Source organism: Carya illinoinensis, chromosome 1 (genome assembly GCF_018687715.1).
Source record: "Carya illinoinensis cultivar Pawnee chromosome 1, C.illinoinensisPawnee_v1, whole genome shotgun sequence".
Lineage (NCBI taxonomy): Eukaryota > Viridiplantae > Streptophyta > Magnoliopsida > Fagales > Juglandaceae > Carya > Carya illinoinensis.
In genome coordinates, this window is record NC_056752.1 from 16236893 (window position 1) to 16252571 (window position 15679).

The window sequence follows — 15679 nt, forward strand, 5'->3', positions numbered from 1 at the left end:
CCACGCCGATTGCCAAGCCCTTTTACAGACTAAATAAGCACTAGGAAAACATAAAAATTGAGACTAAACAAACCCAACGGAAGGCCTCACCGCTTCCTTAACCCTTAAAACAGACTAGACGAAAACCAAAAGGAAAGACTAAAAACCGGACAAGAGAACGAGACTAAACAGAAAAGACTAAAAACCGAGCCATCTGAAAAGACTAAACAGACTAAAAACTGTCTGTAAAAACAGATTATAACCTGACTATAAACAAAGAAACCACTGCCGCTGATCCCCTTCTCCGACCACCATCCATGAAGAAACCTCCATGAGCTACGGCCGGGCTCCACCCCAGAAAAGGCACCTTATCCCCCCATGCACATTGGCATGCAATTGAAACCTCCTCTGTTTTCCATGGATGAAACAGAGTCCTTAGAGCTCGCCAGAATGCATCCCAAACTTCTCACGCATATCTTCGCCTCCAAGAGCAAGCTACACTAACCTCGCTTCTGTTGTAGATCCTCCAAAACCTTCCCCTCAGCAGACCAATCTTTCAACAACTAACCCCAAACCATGCTCATCCCCACATGCACCTCTTAAGCATGCATGTCTTCATTTTATAAGTTTGGAAGCTAGCGCCTTCCCATCGTGTAAACCACCCAAAAACAACCGGTTAGGGACATTGGACTGGGTCATGGGTTCTCAAACCAACCATTGCCGTACGCACCTGATATCCTCCACCGCCGTCGTATAAGCTTCTCCCCGCCCAACTGCGTGATAAGTAGAGGTTAAGGACTCGGGAACTAGGCTTGGTAATGGCCATTCATCCCATTAGGGTCACGGCCACAACTTTTATTAACAAATTGAAAACACAAAAATCTTGAAAAAATCATCCTAGAACAACTGGAAAGGAGAGAGTGGAGGGAGGGAGGAGCTGAGGCTCCCTCTTCCCTCTAATGTTTTCATGAGCTTTTTTCCTAGAGAGAAGGGAGAGTTTCTCTCACTAAAGGAGTATTTTCCTACAAGCATGTTCTCTCCCATGTTTCTTTTGTTGTCATTTTTTTTTTCCCTAATCTTTGTCGTATATAATATGAAATGAGAAAATGCATATGCAAAAAGCACTTAAAAAATTGTGAAGCATGGACACAGTTTAATGACCTAGAAAATGTTTAGCTCCTTCAATGCTGATTATTGTGTTTCATGCATTTAGTTATTGATTTTGAGGTCCTAACAACCCCTTTTTTTCTTTCTTTTTTAGTCCTCTAATAGCAATTCAATATAAAGTAACTCATTTACAATGCATCACGGGCAACCCTATTTTATCAATTCTCAAGATACTAATCTCCTTTGAATAGTAGAAAATTCTTTTATTAGGCCTATAATTATACCCTACTTTGCCATGCTGCAGCTTGATTGACCTCTCTATTAGGGGTGTAAATTGGTCGGTTCAGTCCAGGTGATGGACTGAAATTGGTCCATCATTTTCTCCCGACTGGACTGGATCAGTCCGTTCAGTCTAGTCTAAATATTATTATTATTTTTTCAAATAAATTAATAAAAAAATTATTTAAAATAGTAAGTTAAAATTAAGTGAATTATTAATGTGGATTATATAACTAAATCATTAAAAATAAATTTTATATGTTCAATGATAATAAATTAAATGAAAATTACATCATTAACTTATATAATTAAGATAAAAAATAATATATTAAATTATTAAAAATATTTTAAAAATATATATAGGAGTTTGGTTCAGTCCGGTCTAAAATTTATAGACCCCAAGATCGAACTGAATGGTTTCAATCCACAATTTATGGGATCGAGACCGACTAGTCTAGAGTTAGTCTGATCGGTTTTTCCGGTCCGGACCGACCAAATTACACCCTTACTCTCTATAGTTTGTCTTATTGATAGGAAAAAAATTGTTGTGCCACTGAACAAATTTTGTTCCAATGTTCTCTTATAGGCCAGTCAACATCATCCAACCCCGCCACCAATTTACAATTGGTGAGTTTGTCCTGATTCCCACTTTCCTTAGATTAAGCTTTTCATAGATTGGCAACCTACACAAGAAAGTTTGTATCTCTGTCATGGTTGTAGTGTCCACCTCATACTACATGGAAATGACTAAAATTAGATTAATGTCTAGCAACTATATAGATATGTACAAGTTTACAAGTGTGTGTGTGTATATATATACATACACATACACATACTGTGTTGGTAGACCCCGTTATATATATGAACCCTTATGATCAATGAAATGCACGTGATGTTGAATGATTGCATATTGATGCCCATTCTTGAGGAGAGCTAGGTTCTTACCAACTAGTTCTGGGTAAAGCCAATACCGCAAGGATCGCTAACCCTAATACACGGGGGTTAATTGTGTGTGATAACCAATAAGGATATGAGGTTAAGGGATGCATGCTTTTTAAGATTCATTGTTATGCATTTTATTATGTTGATGATTGTGACTACTTGATGTTTGACTCAAGTTTTGAAAACCTAGATTGTTATTGAGTTTACTATATGATGTAGTTCTTACTAAGTATTTAACTCTTTATTTTCTTATCATACCTAACCCATATGATGATGATTATGAGGATGGTGAAGAACAATATACGGCCTAGGTGGAAGTGACCAAAGCTTGAGGATTATTAATTAGTTGCCTGTTTGCTTATTTTCAATATTGAGTCATTGCAACACATGATTTAGACATTTTCAATAAGTGCTATTGTGAATTTTGTGTGCATGTTCTTTTAATAAAATACCTTGGATTTACGATCATGCTAATGGATTTATACCAGGTGCTAAGTAAAATAATTTTAAGTTTAGTAGGATTTAGTTCCTCTAACTTTTATAATCCGAGGGGACAGTGTCCTAAGGGTTGGAGTGTTACACTAATGTTCCACGTATGTTTGGCAAAACATCATTTACTTTCACTCAACTGCGTGTCAATTGCAAGTCTAGAGAATGCTCAAACCATTTTTCATAGTACTTGTGCTCATTGGAGTTCATGATTCTTGCCATATAAACCAAGATTCTTAACTAAGTCTTTAGCATATTTTGATTGAGATATAAATATTCTATTATTTATTTTTTTAATCTGAAGTCCTAAAAGAAAGTTAGTTCTCCGACCATGCATGCTCATTTCAAATCCATTCTTCAGTTCCTTTGCAAAGTCATGATCTTGTAAGTTAATGGAAGATCAATACACAACATCATCAACATAGATATGGGTTGAAGTGATGTCATCCCCAACCTTTCCAATGAAAAGGTTCTATTGAATCCAGCTTGTGAAGAACTATGGACTAATAGGTGAGTAGCAAGCCTCTCATACTAAGCTCTAGGAGCTTGTTTCAAATCAAACATGACATTCTTTAACCTATTCACATGGTTAGGGTAAATAGGATCTACAAAATCCCTTAAGCTATCCTACATAGACTTCTTTGCCAAGAACTATATTGAAGAATACACCCTTAACATCCATTTAATATAATTTAAACCTTCACGATAAGCTATATCAAGTAAGATTTGAATGAGATTCTAGTATCAGAGCAAAAGTCTCATAAAAGTCTATACTCTTTGCTTGGGTATCACCTTCTTTTTTTTTTTTAAAGAAATCATTATCTTTATTCATAAGAATAACTCAAGTTAGAGTAGCAAAACAGCTTGGGACTTCCTCAAGTTCAATAATTACATCATCAATGTTAAAAGCCTTCTTAGCTAAACAATGAGCCACCTAATTAGTATACCTATTGGTCTGATTCACTGCCCAACTTTCAAAACTATTAAGACTCTTTTTCACATATGAAATTATCAAACCGACTTGACCCCAATGCTCATTTACTTCCTTAATCTCTTTAACAACATTAAGAGCATCACCCTCAAGGATAATCTTCCTCAAACCAATACCAATTCCCAGTAGAACAGAATGAAGAGCAGCATATGCTTCTGCAAGATGTGGATCAGGAAAGATAGGTTTGTTCATTCTTATAGTGCCCTTGACTTGCCCTTCCCAGTCTCGGATAACTATGCCAATGCCAACCCTGCACTTCTTCTTATCAACAGTAGCATCCTAATTTATCTTACAGTAACCATTTGGAGGGGTTTTCCACTGAGCAATAGGAACTGAATTAGCATGTGAAGAAGCTGAGGACTTGTTGTGCAGCAACCTGTGTGATGACCCGCTTTTACGTGTATTTTCACTGAAAGAGTTGTTTTTAATTTAATTAATATATTGATTTATTTATTTTAAATTATTGTATTTTAAATTGGTTTTAATTTATTTGATGTTGTGTCTAATTTATTTTAGTCGTTTTACAGTTTTTAAAATTGTTTTTGGCAGATCTGTTTTTGGTTTCCGGGAGTGAGGATTGGACCTCATTTCTTTTCTTTTCTCTTTTTCTTTTTCCCTTTTTCCTTTTCTTTTTCTTCTTTTCTTTCATTTCTTTCTTTTTCTTCTTCTTTTCTTCCCCGTTCTCTCTCTCCCCGTGCGCAGCAGCCCATTTCGCCTTCCCGTCGCGGTCCCTTTGACTGCCCAGACCGCCGCCGTGTAGTACACCACCCTCACCATTCTCTTCCCCTCCCACCAGAGATCATTCCCACCAATTTTCAAAGCCATCGGACTAGCCGTTAGCCACCACGCATGGCTAGAAGTCACCGCACTAGCCCTGTTTTTCCTCTCTATCACCGGTTGCTTTCGCAGCCCAGAACCGCCGCTCACCAGCGGCATGGCCTACACCACCCATCCAATTTTCTTCCCCTCTCACCGGTGAACATCCCCACCAAGTTTTACCTCCATCCGAGCCACCGTTAGCCACCATGAGCTCCTCCAAGCCACGCAAATTTTCACTGATTTCGGCGCCGTCGCACCACCTCCGGCCACCATCTCTTCACAGTTTCTTCCCCTACCTCTTGCCGACCTAACCCACCCATTTTCGGCCTTGATCCATTGCCGGAGTAGCTCCCACGAGCTCAACTCCGATTTGGGTTTTTTTCCGCTTCCTCCACCGTTTCCACCACCACCCACGGCCAAAACTCATTTCTATTAGTTTCATAAATATCTCTAGACCCTTCCCTATCAATTTTGTGCCTTGGTTTGTCCCCGTTCAAAAATGGATAATTTATTACCCACGGCCACAGTGTAAATTACATTGTTATGTTGCTTTTCCTCTGCCGTTTGCAACGCCGTGAGCTTTCAAAAAATATCGTATAGCGCTATAAGTATTTTTCAAACTGTACTTTTAGATTTAAATATATTATGTTCTTACAATAATTATTTGTTGTTGGTTGGTTGATTTCCAGACTGAATCCGAAAAGTTCGGGGGTCGGATGGATTGAGAAAGGAGTTGATTGGTTTGGCTATTTATAGTTGGTTGGTTGTTTTGTGCATTGATATTGCATTTACATGGTGCATGCACGTGCATTTTATTTTAATTGAGAAAATCGTGTTTTGTTGGCGTAAATGGATTTCAGGTGTGTGTGTGTCTCACGAGCCCAAACCGGGATAGGTTATTATTTCGGTGGAGCTCCTCTGGTCACTCGGGAGTGGATAATACTGAGTCACATCCCCTGGGTTGTCGCAGGGCGACGACTGGATCGCACGATATAGTAATGCTGTCGTGTTGACTCTGTGGTCCCTAGAGTGGCGGGGACTAGAGGATGGCCTGGCTAGGGACGAGCTGGGCGCGAGTCTGGGCATCGCTCGTTTAGGTATCATACGCGTAGTCGTTACCTGCGGTGTGGCACAGAGCCAGGGTGTGCGGATGATCCTTAGGGGAGATCATGGCTCATGCATAATTGGATCGTTTTTATGGTTTTCGGATGCGGGCCATTTTCTGGGAAAATTGCGAGGTTTGGTTTTGAGGCTTTTGATCCATTTTCTAGGAAAATGGTGGTTTGGGCCATTATCTGAGATAATGGCGAGACTTGGTTTTAAGCGATATGTTTTTGGGCCAAATGGGTTTTTAGAGTGCATGGAAAAATATGATTTTACGGGACATGTGCATTGGCTTTTCTTTCATGCATGTTGTTTGAGTTAATATATTTTTATCTAATGTTGTTTGGATTTTACTTACCTGCGGCACCATTTTTTGTTCCGTAGATTTTGATGCAGAGTTCGAGGAGGAGGAGGAGGTTGAGCCCGGGGATGCGGCTTCGTCAGAATTCTAATGTTGAAGTTAATATCTTGTTGTTGGTTTGAATAATAATATTTGTGTTTTGTAATATTTTAATATGTATGTTTAAACAGCTTTGTATTTAAATAAGAAAAATTCTGGTACTTAGTTATATGACTTTGATATCCGCTGAGTGTTTCTTCGTGCACATTTATTGCTTATACACACACTTGGCACTCGTCGATTGGGTAGTGACCTGTGTTTTCATCATCCGAACGTCTCGATTTTTCCGTGTCAGTGCGTGGGGATTTGGGGGCGTCACAACCTAAAATCTTGTAATTTTATATTAGTTTGCTTCAAAAGGGACGTGGGACTAGTAAACTCTTTCCAAAAAACCACCTCATTCCTTCTCTCCGATAATCTCCATGGCACCACAACCATCTCCATCAACACTTCTTCATTCAATTCCTCCAGTAAATTGAGCATTAGTTCTCTAAAAGTCTGTTGCTTGATGCTTCTCTTTTGCTGCTATATAGAACATTGGCCCTAAACATCTCTCACTTATTCACATTCCCAAATCGCATGTTCAATGCTTTCTTCATGTTGTAAGTAGATTGGATAGGTTGGCTCATTAACTATCTTATTTCTGAATAGGTTCTTCTTTGTTGGTAAACCATCATTGTAGGCCTTCCAAAGAAAAAGCTTCCCAGCATTTGGAACTGCTAACTTTCACAACTTTCCATATATTTCCTTCTTCTCAAAACAACTACATGATTGCCCCTTTGACCTCTATTGAATTTCCAGTTGCAAATTATAGGCACTTCTCACAGAGAAAAGCCCATTAGCTGTGCATCTCCATATAAGTTTATTTGGGCTATTGCAAAGGCTCAGTGGAATTTTTTGTATGGCTGCTACCTCTTCTTTAGAGAAAATCTCATTAATCAACTACAAATCCCAAGATTTTGTGTTTGGATCAATAAACTCTACCACCCTTGCTTCAGTATTGAGTCTTTGAACCCCACTTTGTACTTTAAAGAAAGAAGGTAGTGGTAGCCACTTGTCATGCTAGATTTTGGTAGTATTACCATTCCAAATTCGCCACAAAAGCCCTTCTTCAAGTAGAGGCGCCAAAAGCAATCATAAGTAAGATCAACCAGCTCATGAGCATTTTTTTCTAGGGCTCCTCAGAAGGAAAATAAAAAAGGAAATGGCTAGCATGGTCAGAATTGTGTAGGCCCACATCGGAGGGTGGGGTGGGACTTCGGAATATTAAGGAAATCCAAAGCTCTCTATTTATGAAGTTTGCTTGAAAATTAATGACAAAAAACTCAGTGTGGGTATAGTTCTTCAAAGCTAAGTACGTAAAAAACGAACACATCTCGTTGGTAGAGGAGAACAAAGGGTTGAACTTCTGGAAATGTATTAAGAGAAATATTTGATGGCTTGCAAAATTTCATATTGCAGATTTTACAAGTTCGCTCGAGCGGAGGCTTTTGGCCGCTCGAGCGAATTCAGGCAGATTCAAACGCTCGACTGCCGCTCGACAGGGAGCTCGAGCGGGTTGCTGAAAAACGAAGATCGCTCGAGCAGAGACATTGGCCGCTCGAGCGAAATCAGGCAGAGTCAAACGCTCGATGTGCGCTCGATAGGACGCTCGAGTGAAATCAGGCAGAGTCGAACGCTCGACGCGCGCTCGACACCCCGCTCGAGCGAACATCGTATTTTGACAGATTTTAGGTTTTCTGCCGTGGGACCATATAAAAGCCATTTTTTCACTCTAGAGCCGGGAGTTTTGACTGGAGAACACTCTTTGGGAGAGAAAAACATAGCTAGAGGGATTCAAATCATTTGTTTTGGAGACGGAATTCCAATTTATTGCACGTACGTTGGATTCATACACGAGCACGGACGGGAGAAAAGCGTTGAATCGTTCCCTTGAGCTTTTGACGACGAGTTGAGACTGCAAGGAGGATTTTTCAGTGTTTATTTTCTTCTTCCCATCTTCTCAGAACAATTATGGTGAATTCGTTTATGTTGAATTCCATTTCTAGCATGAGCTAAATTTTCTTTATTCTAGGAAAACGATATAACCTATTTCCGAACTATGCTTGTTTGTCCATGCTAATTTAATGCAATTCTCTCTTTGTTTATCTTATTTATTCTGAGTTTAATGCTTCTAATTAACTGGCCATTGATTAGATGATTATTAATCTTGTGATTTGCTATCGAAAGAGGGAATCATAGGGTAGATCTTGGATATTTCAGCATAGGTAAGTATAGAGATCGAAAGACTTGTATGAACCTGTGTAGTAATTAAATCATTGGTCTTATTGCGTTCTTGATTATTTAATTTGCATACTCTTGTGTGAATTGATAAACTAGAATCACTTCCAATTGACTATCGAAAGAGGCTTTTGGATGAATTAGAGATTTGCTAATAGACAAAAGAGGTTTAAGTTAAATTAGCTGGATGAGAAAAGCATAGTGAAGAATTATGGTGAAATCGATTTCCTAGAAGTTATCTTCCCTATTGAATTTGATCTTTGAAAGTCAGTTTTATTTTCTTTGAGTTGATCTAGTTTTATTTGCAACTACAAAAACCTTAGCGATTCCTCTAGATAAAATTGAGATTAGTATAATTTTGGTATTTGGCAAGAGTAAGGTACCAATCCCTGAGGACGATACTCTTCTTACCACTTTATTATAAAACTACGATACTGTGCACTTGCAGTTTTGCACTGGTCAATATTCCAAAGATATTTAAGAATACAAAATGGCAAATCTGGAAAGGGAACATCTCATTTTGGTGGGACCACTAGGTTAGAGAAGACCTGTTAGTGGAGAAGATGGCCATTACCAAAAGGCATGCACTTAAAGTGAAGGAATGTAGGATTGAAAATGGCTGGGATGTAAATTTGTTAAGGAGCCTCGTAGGAGAAGATAAGCTAGAAGAGATCCTAAACGACTTGGGTCAGCAAAAAGAAGGGGCCGACCTACTAATATGGACTACAAATGTGAATGGTGGTTTTTCAGTAAAAAGTGCATGGGAATGTATCAGAGTCAAAGCTCCAAAATCAGCCTGGTCAGACTGGATTTGGAATGCGGCCCTTCCAAAAAAATACTTGGTAACCATATGGAAGGCGATAAACGGCTGCCTTAGGGTGGATGATAAAGTTAGGAAGCTAGAAATTCCCATGGAATCAAAATACAAGTGTTGTGCAGAGGGGAGTGTGGAGAACCAAGACCATGTGCTAGTAATCAGAAACATTGCAAAAGAAATATGGTAAAGAGCTTCAGCTCAGATGGGCATGACTTATTACCCGCACAAAATATGGAAGGAAAAGGTTGAACTTTGGTTCAAACGAGTAGCCAGAGCAACTCAAAAAGGTTGTCTCATTGGTTTCATTATGTTGATCTTGTCGTGGGAACTATGGCTCTGGCGATGCAAAGCGCAAATGGAAGGGAAAGCGGTGTCAGTAAAGTCCCCCTAGCAGTCGATAAAGGTTGCAATCTCTTGGGTTGGAATTAGACTGAAAGATGGTAACAAAATGCAATCAGATAATGAGAAGATCTTATAGGCATTATCGATCCCATGTAAAGCCCCAAAACAGAAAAGAGAATTTATGGTGCAAATTAAACGTGGATGGAAGTTGCTTGGGGAACCAAGGTCGCAGGGGAACTGGAGCTGTTATTATGGATGATCAAGGGAAACTAAAGCTGGCCTTCTCAGTAGGCTTGGGGCACGGCACAAACAACCAGGTGGAATTGATGCTCTACTGCATGGACTGAGAATTTGCAAAGAAATTGGTCTAGTGCAGGTGGAGGTGGAACTAGATGCCTTGTTAGTGGTGTGCTGGATGGAGACAAACCACTGCAGAATCTGGTATCTGGTACCTGTGGAATCTACAAGGTATAATTTCAAGTATGCAGGTGGTGGTAAGACGTGTTCAGAGAGTGCAATGCAACTACATATTTCCTTGCCAGTCTGCAGACTAGTTTGGTTCCCAAAAAGTGGACGCAACTTGGTGACTTAGCCCATGTACTTAAAGACATCCTCAAAATAGATAGAATAGGCCTTCCTACTATGAGATGTTGAGTCCCTTTGTTTTGGTTTTTTACTTTTTGGTAGAACCTATAAATCAGTTGGACTAATTTCTTTTGTATACGGGCTCCCTCCCCTGTTTTGAGGGCTTAATACAACATCACCCTTGAAGGGTTTACCAAAAAAAAAAAAAATGTAGAGGCTTGGCTGCTATGATACTCCTCTAGATGAGAGAATGACTTTTACAATGGCTAGCTTTTAAGAAGTCACCATCTGGAAAGTACTTAGTGGAAAGAACTCTAGCCGCCAAAGAATGAGAATTCTAAATCAATCTCCAGCCTTGCTTTGTTAACATTGCAAGGTTAAAATGCTCTAGGTCTCAAAAACCAAGTCTACCAACAGCTTTAGCCTTTCCCATTTTGTCCCATGAACACTAATGGATCTTCCTTTCTTAATCTTTCTGACCCTACTAGAATTGCTACATGATTCTATTGAGTTCCCTCAAGATGTCTTTAGGAATCTTAAACACTTTCATGCAAGAAGTTAGGATAGCCTGAATCACAGCCTTGATAAGAATCTCTCTCCCAGCTTGGGATAAGAACTTCATTTTCCAATTACTGAATCTACCCCTCACTCTATCAAGAATGCTTTTGAATCCCTTTGATCTAGATCTGCCTATCAGGGCTGGCAAATCTAAATACTTTTCATAAGGCTATGTAGATTGAATTCCAACAACTTGAATAATGATATCCTTGAAATCTACATTGGTGTTTTGACTGAAAAAGATGGAGGTCTTTTCTTTGTTTAATCTTTGGCTTGAAGCATGCTCATAAATGTCCAGTAAATGAATTAATCTACTCCACTCCAGAGGGTTGGCCTTACATAACAAAATACTATCATTAGTAAAGAAGAGGTGGCTTATGTGTAGCTGGTTTCGAGCTAAAATAGTAACCTCAATCCATTTACGATCAAACCCCATCATTATCATAATAGCTTCTAGAAAAGCTCATTTAATTATGTCATATGCCTTACTCATATCAAGTTTCAAAGCCATGTATCCTTCCTTTCCTCTCAATTGACTTTGCATACAGTGCATTGCCTCAAAAGCCACAATGATGTTGTCTGTAATCAATCTTCCAGGGAAAAATGCAATCTGAGTTGGAGAAATAATATTAGGGAGGAGCTTCTTTAATCTGTTGGCCAAAACTTCATTAGGGATCTTGTAGATTACATTGCATAGGCTGATAGGTTTTAATTCAGTAACTTTAATTGGATTTTTGACCTTACGAATTACGGCAATATGGGTGGCATTAAAATCACTAGGCCAAAAGCTTGACTGGAAAGCTTCTTGAACTGCACAACGAACTTTAAAACCCACCACTACCCAGTGATTCTAATATAATACAGTTGGAAAGCCATCTTGACCTAGGGAGCCTAAGCCATTCATATGAAAAATAGCATTTTCTACTTCAGAGGCATCAATTATTTTGGTTAAAGGCATTCATATCACCAATAATTGAGGGTTTAATGTGCTTAATACAATCCTCAATCTTATCATGATTTGAAGAAGTAAAAAGGTTATGAAAAAAGCCTTGAAATAAGTGATTTACCTCCTCTGGTGTGGAGGCAAATCTTCCATTCTCATCACAAATTCTTTTTATGGAGTTGGTCTTTTTCCTCTAGTTTGCACACTTATGGTAGAAACTTGTATTCCTGTCACCATCTTTCAACCACTGTTATTTGGCCCTTTACTTCCATCTCAAATCCTCCTCTTTGAGCAAATTGTCCACCTCTCTCTTTAGATTGTTGTAGTTGCATTGTCATCCCCAACATTGGCCTCTTGAAGCAATTTCAACTGGTTGAGTTTTGTTGATATAAGGCCCTTTTGATTTTTGAAATTAGTCTTACTCCATACCAAAAGGTGATCTATGCTTTAGACCATTTGTAGCCTCTTGAACTTTGGACAGTTGATGAAGTGTGTTGCCCCAAGCTCTAGTAATCAACTCTTGGCATTCCTCTCTCTTGCTCTAGCTAGCTTCATATCTAAATGGTCGTGTCTTCTTCCTCCCCTTCTTATCAATACCGACATCCAGAAGAATTGAATAGTGGTCTAAACATTGAGTAGCTAGAGAAACAAAACTAGAGCCTGCAAACATGCTGAACCAAGCCTGATTTCCAAAAGCTCTATCCAATTTTTCTTTTTTAAAGCACCTCTCATCCCTTCTGTTACTCCATGTGAAGTTGTCTCCTTGAAAATGCACATCACTCGTGCCACAAGTCTCAATTGCTTCTCTAAAATTCTCCATCTGCCAATATGGTCTCTCAGCAGCCCCTCACTTTTCATGCTGGTGCAGAATCTCATTGAAGTCTCTCATGCATAACCAAGCTCTGGCATCCTGTGGCTTTAAAACTCTGAGGAGATTCCAATAGCCAATTCTTTTTGAAGCTTCAGGACTTCCATAAAAACTAGTAAGAAGAACCTTATTCCCTAAGTTTGGTAGAGTCACATTGAGGGAAATATGGCTTTTGGTGTAAGTAGATAATTCAACCTCCATATTATCTTTCCACAGAAAAGCAAGCCCACCACTGATCCCCTTGCTGTCCACTACAAAACTCAGTTGAAACCCAATCTTGTTCATTATATTCTCCACCTTGTTCCTGTTACACTTTGTTTCAATAAGAAAAACAAAGTTTGGGCCCTTAACACTTACCAAATAGGGAAGTTCATGAACTATATGAGGGTTCCCAAACCCCTGATAGTTCCAGCTTAGGCAAATCATGGTTGTAAGAGGGGCTGCAAAGCAACCTCCACCTTTGACTATGAAGTAGGAAATTCATGTTTCTTTTGTTTTTTAGTGCCATGGAGGAGTAAGGGTCCCCCCTGCTATTTACTAGCACATCTCTTCTTGGTCTCTCCTATCAAACCAACTAACTCAACAACACTATTAATAGATAACTCTCAAGCTCTCCTTTTCCAACTAGAGATCCTGGTAGACATTGCATGCTAAATTGGTAATTGCTGAGCTAGAGGACCAATAAGGCAACATAGTCCAATAGCTTGTGAGGGAGTCAGACAAACCCCACCGAAATCAAATACTACATTGAAATCCTAATATTCCATATCAATAACTAGGAACTTACCATCATGGACAAGCTTTGACAAAGGCAAGATTTGTTTAGCTGTATTAAGTGTTTCCTTTGGGGGAGAGGAAACATTTTTGGCATGTGACTCAATATGGGAAGTGTTACCTAATACACATCCTTGTTGACTTCCCTCATTCTGTTTTGAAATTTCAAAGTTACCATCATTGGGAGCTTGATCTTCAATATCTAAATTCACAATCCTCTCCTAAGATTGTGCCTCAAACACCTCCACAAAACCTGACTTTTCTTTTCTGTCCTCACTGCTGCCCCCGCAGTGCCTTGCAGTTGCTATCTCAATTCCGACTGGTCTAACTCTGGTCTACCACCATTTCCTAGTTTCATACCATGATTATTTGGCTGGGTTTGCCCTTAACCAAGGACCAAACTGTGCAGGCGAATCATCCTATTGATGAATAGTTGGTCTCTGGACATGACATCCTCTTCCTTTATGCTTAAGTATACCACACTTAAAAACAAAAGTTTTGCAACCTCTCATATTTGAAGGCAATCTAGATTTGTCTACTACCAACTTGCAACCATCTCCCTTGGGCCAATGGATTTGTGTTTTCAACTTCTACCCTGACTCTTAGGCATATACCCCAAGCCTTGCCTTCATGGTCCACCTCAACATTAAGGACCTTCTCTGTCCTAGAAGCAATCTGTGACCCATACTCCTTTGTCATACCCCCTAGAGGAATATTATGGACTTACACCCAAAAAGGTTTATGAAAAAAGATACTGCATTAGGAGAGACTATCATCAACATCTTGAATGGCTATCAATGATCTATCGAAGGACCAAGGCCTCCATGTAAAACTTTTTCTTTGTTTACACTCATTTGGAACTCCATAATAAACCTGCTATCACCCACTTTAGTAAACTTGATCCAGCCCTCTAACTTCCAAACCTGAGGCATTGTAGTATGAAAAGCCTCCTTATTAAAACCTCTATTACTTATGATCAATGCCATGAGATAGTTTTTGCCTCTGAGAGAGGCCTCCAGAATAGACTGATCTGATAGCTTCGCCACATCTTCTTCTTCTTCAATGAGTTTTAAACCTTCCCACAACATAGAAAGGTCTATGTCAGCCATGCATTTACTCCACAGACCAAGTCTGAGAGACAAAATTCTTTGTCAAGACAGAGAAACCAAACCTTACTCTTTAGAGAAGGACTGTCCAATTTAAATTAAATTTACTTGGGTATCACCTTGGGCGAGTAGCCTGACCTTATTTCAAAGAATGATACCACTCTCGTCAACTCTATTCATAAAAATCTATTTGGTATCTATAATATTGTAGTCCTCGAGCCTATGCACTATAGACCACACATCATTCCGAATGAATTGGTTTAACTCCTCATGCTTGGCATTTATCCAATTCAATCACAAAGGGCCTAGTCTACCTTTTCAAGTTCAATTTGAGAAATATAACTTGAGTGAGTTATTTGGTTGAGCACTCTATTTCTCAGTCTCATTCTCTCATTTAAGTCTCCTATGATGTTATCCTTGGTATGGTTAAACTTAACTTTAGATGAAGGCTCCTTAGAGGAACTAGGTGTTTGATTAGAAGAATATGTTGGTCTTCTAATTGCATCCCCAACACCTAATTATTCAACCTCCTCATGTATATCTCTAGGTCCTGGTCACTTTGTGACTCCTCAAATTTATCATTTGCCACCATATTAGCAGACTTCAAGATTGTTTGATTATGTAAATCATATAGCTTGTAACCCTATTATTTCTGAAGTATCCTAGAAAGGTTGTGAGATAACTCTTTGGATCGAACTTAGCTAAGTTATCTCTATCTCTAAAAATGTAGCATTTATTTCCAAAAACTAAAAAAAGAAACACTTAACAGTGGCTTATTACCTTTCCACAAATTATGGAGCCTAATTGGTTCTTGGCCTACAATAAAACTTGTTGACTATGTGAAAATAGTGTTTATAGCTTCTCCGTACAAGTTTGTAGATAGATTCTTAATGAGTCGATCTTTCCTCTTTTTACAACTTTGTTTTGTTGTGGAGTGATAGGTGACTCTCTTTAAAAAAATGTTTTAAGAGTTACTTACAATTATAAGAGTTATTAAATAGTAATAGGGAAGTCCCTAAGTCATTTCCTCATAAAACGATTAGTTTAGATTGTAAATTCATTCACTATCGAAAATAAAATAAAATTATTAACTAAGGCTATCTACAATGATATTCACAATGAGAATTAATTTTTTTTAGAAATTATAAAAAATACCTTGTTTTCTTTTGTATAAGATGGTGAGTGAATGCTAAAGGATATACAAGAAAAGTAAAGAAAATAATGTGTCGAATAAGAGTGGGGAAAATGAAATATCTAGCTCGCATATAAGAATTTGTGCTCTAATGCACCTTGAAC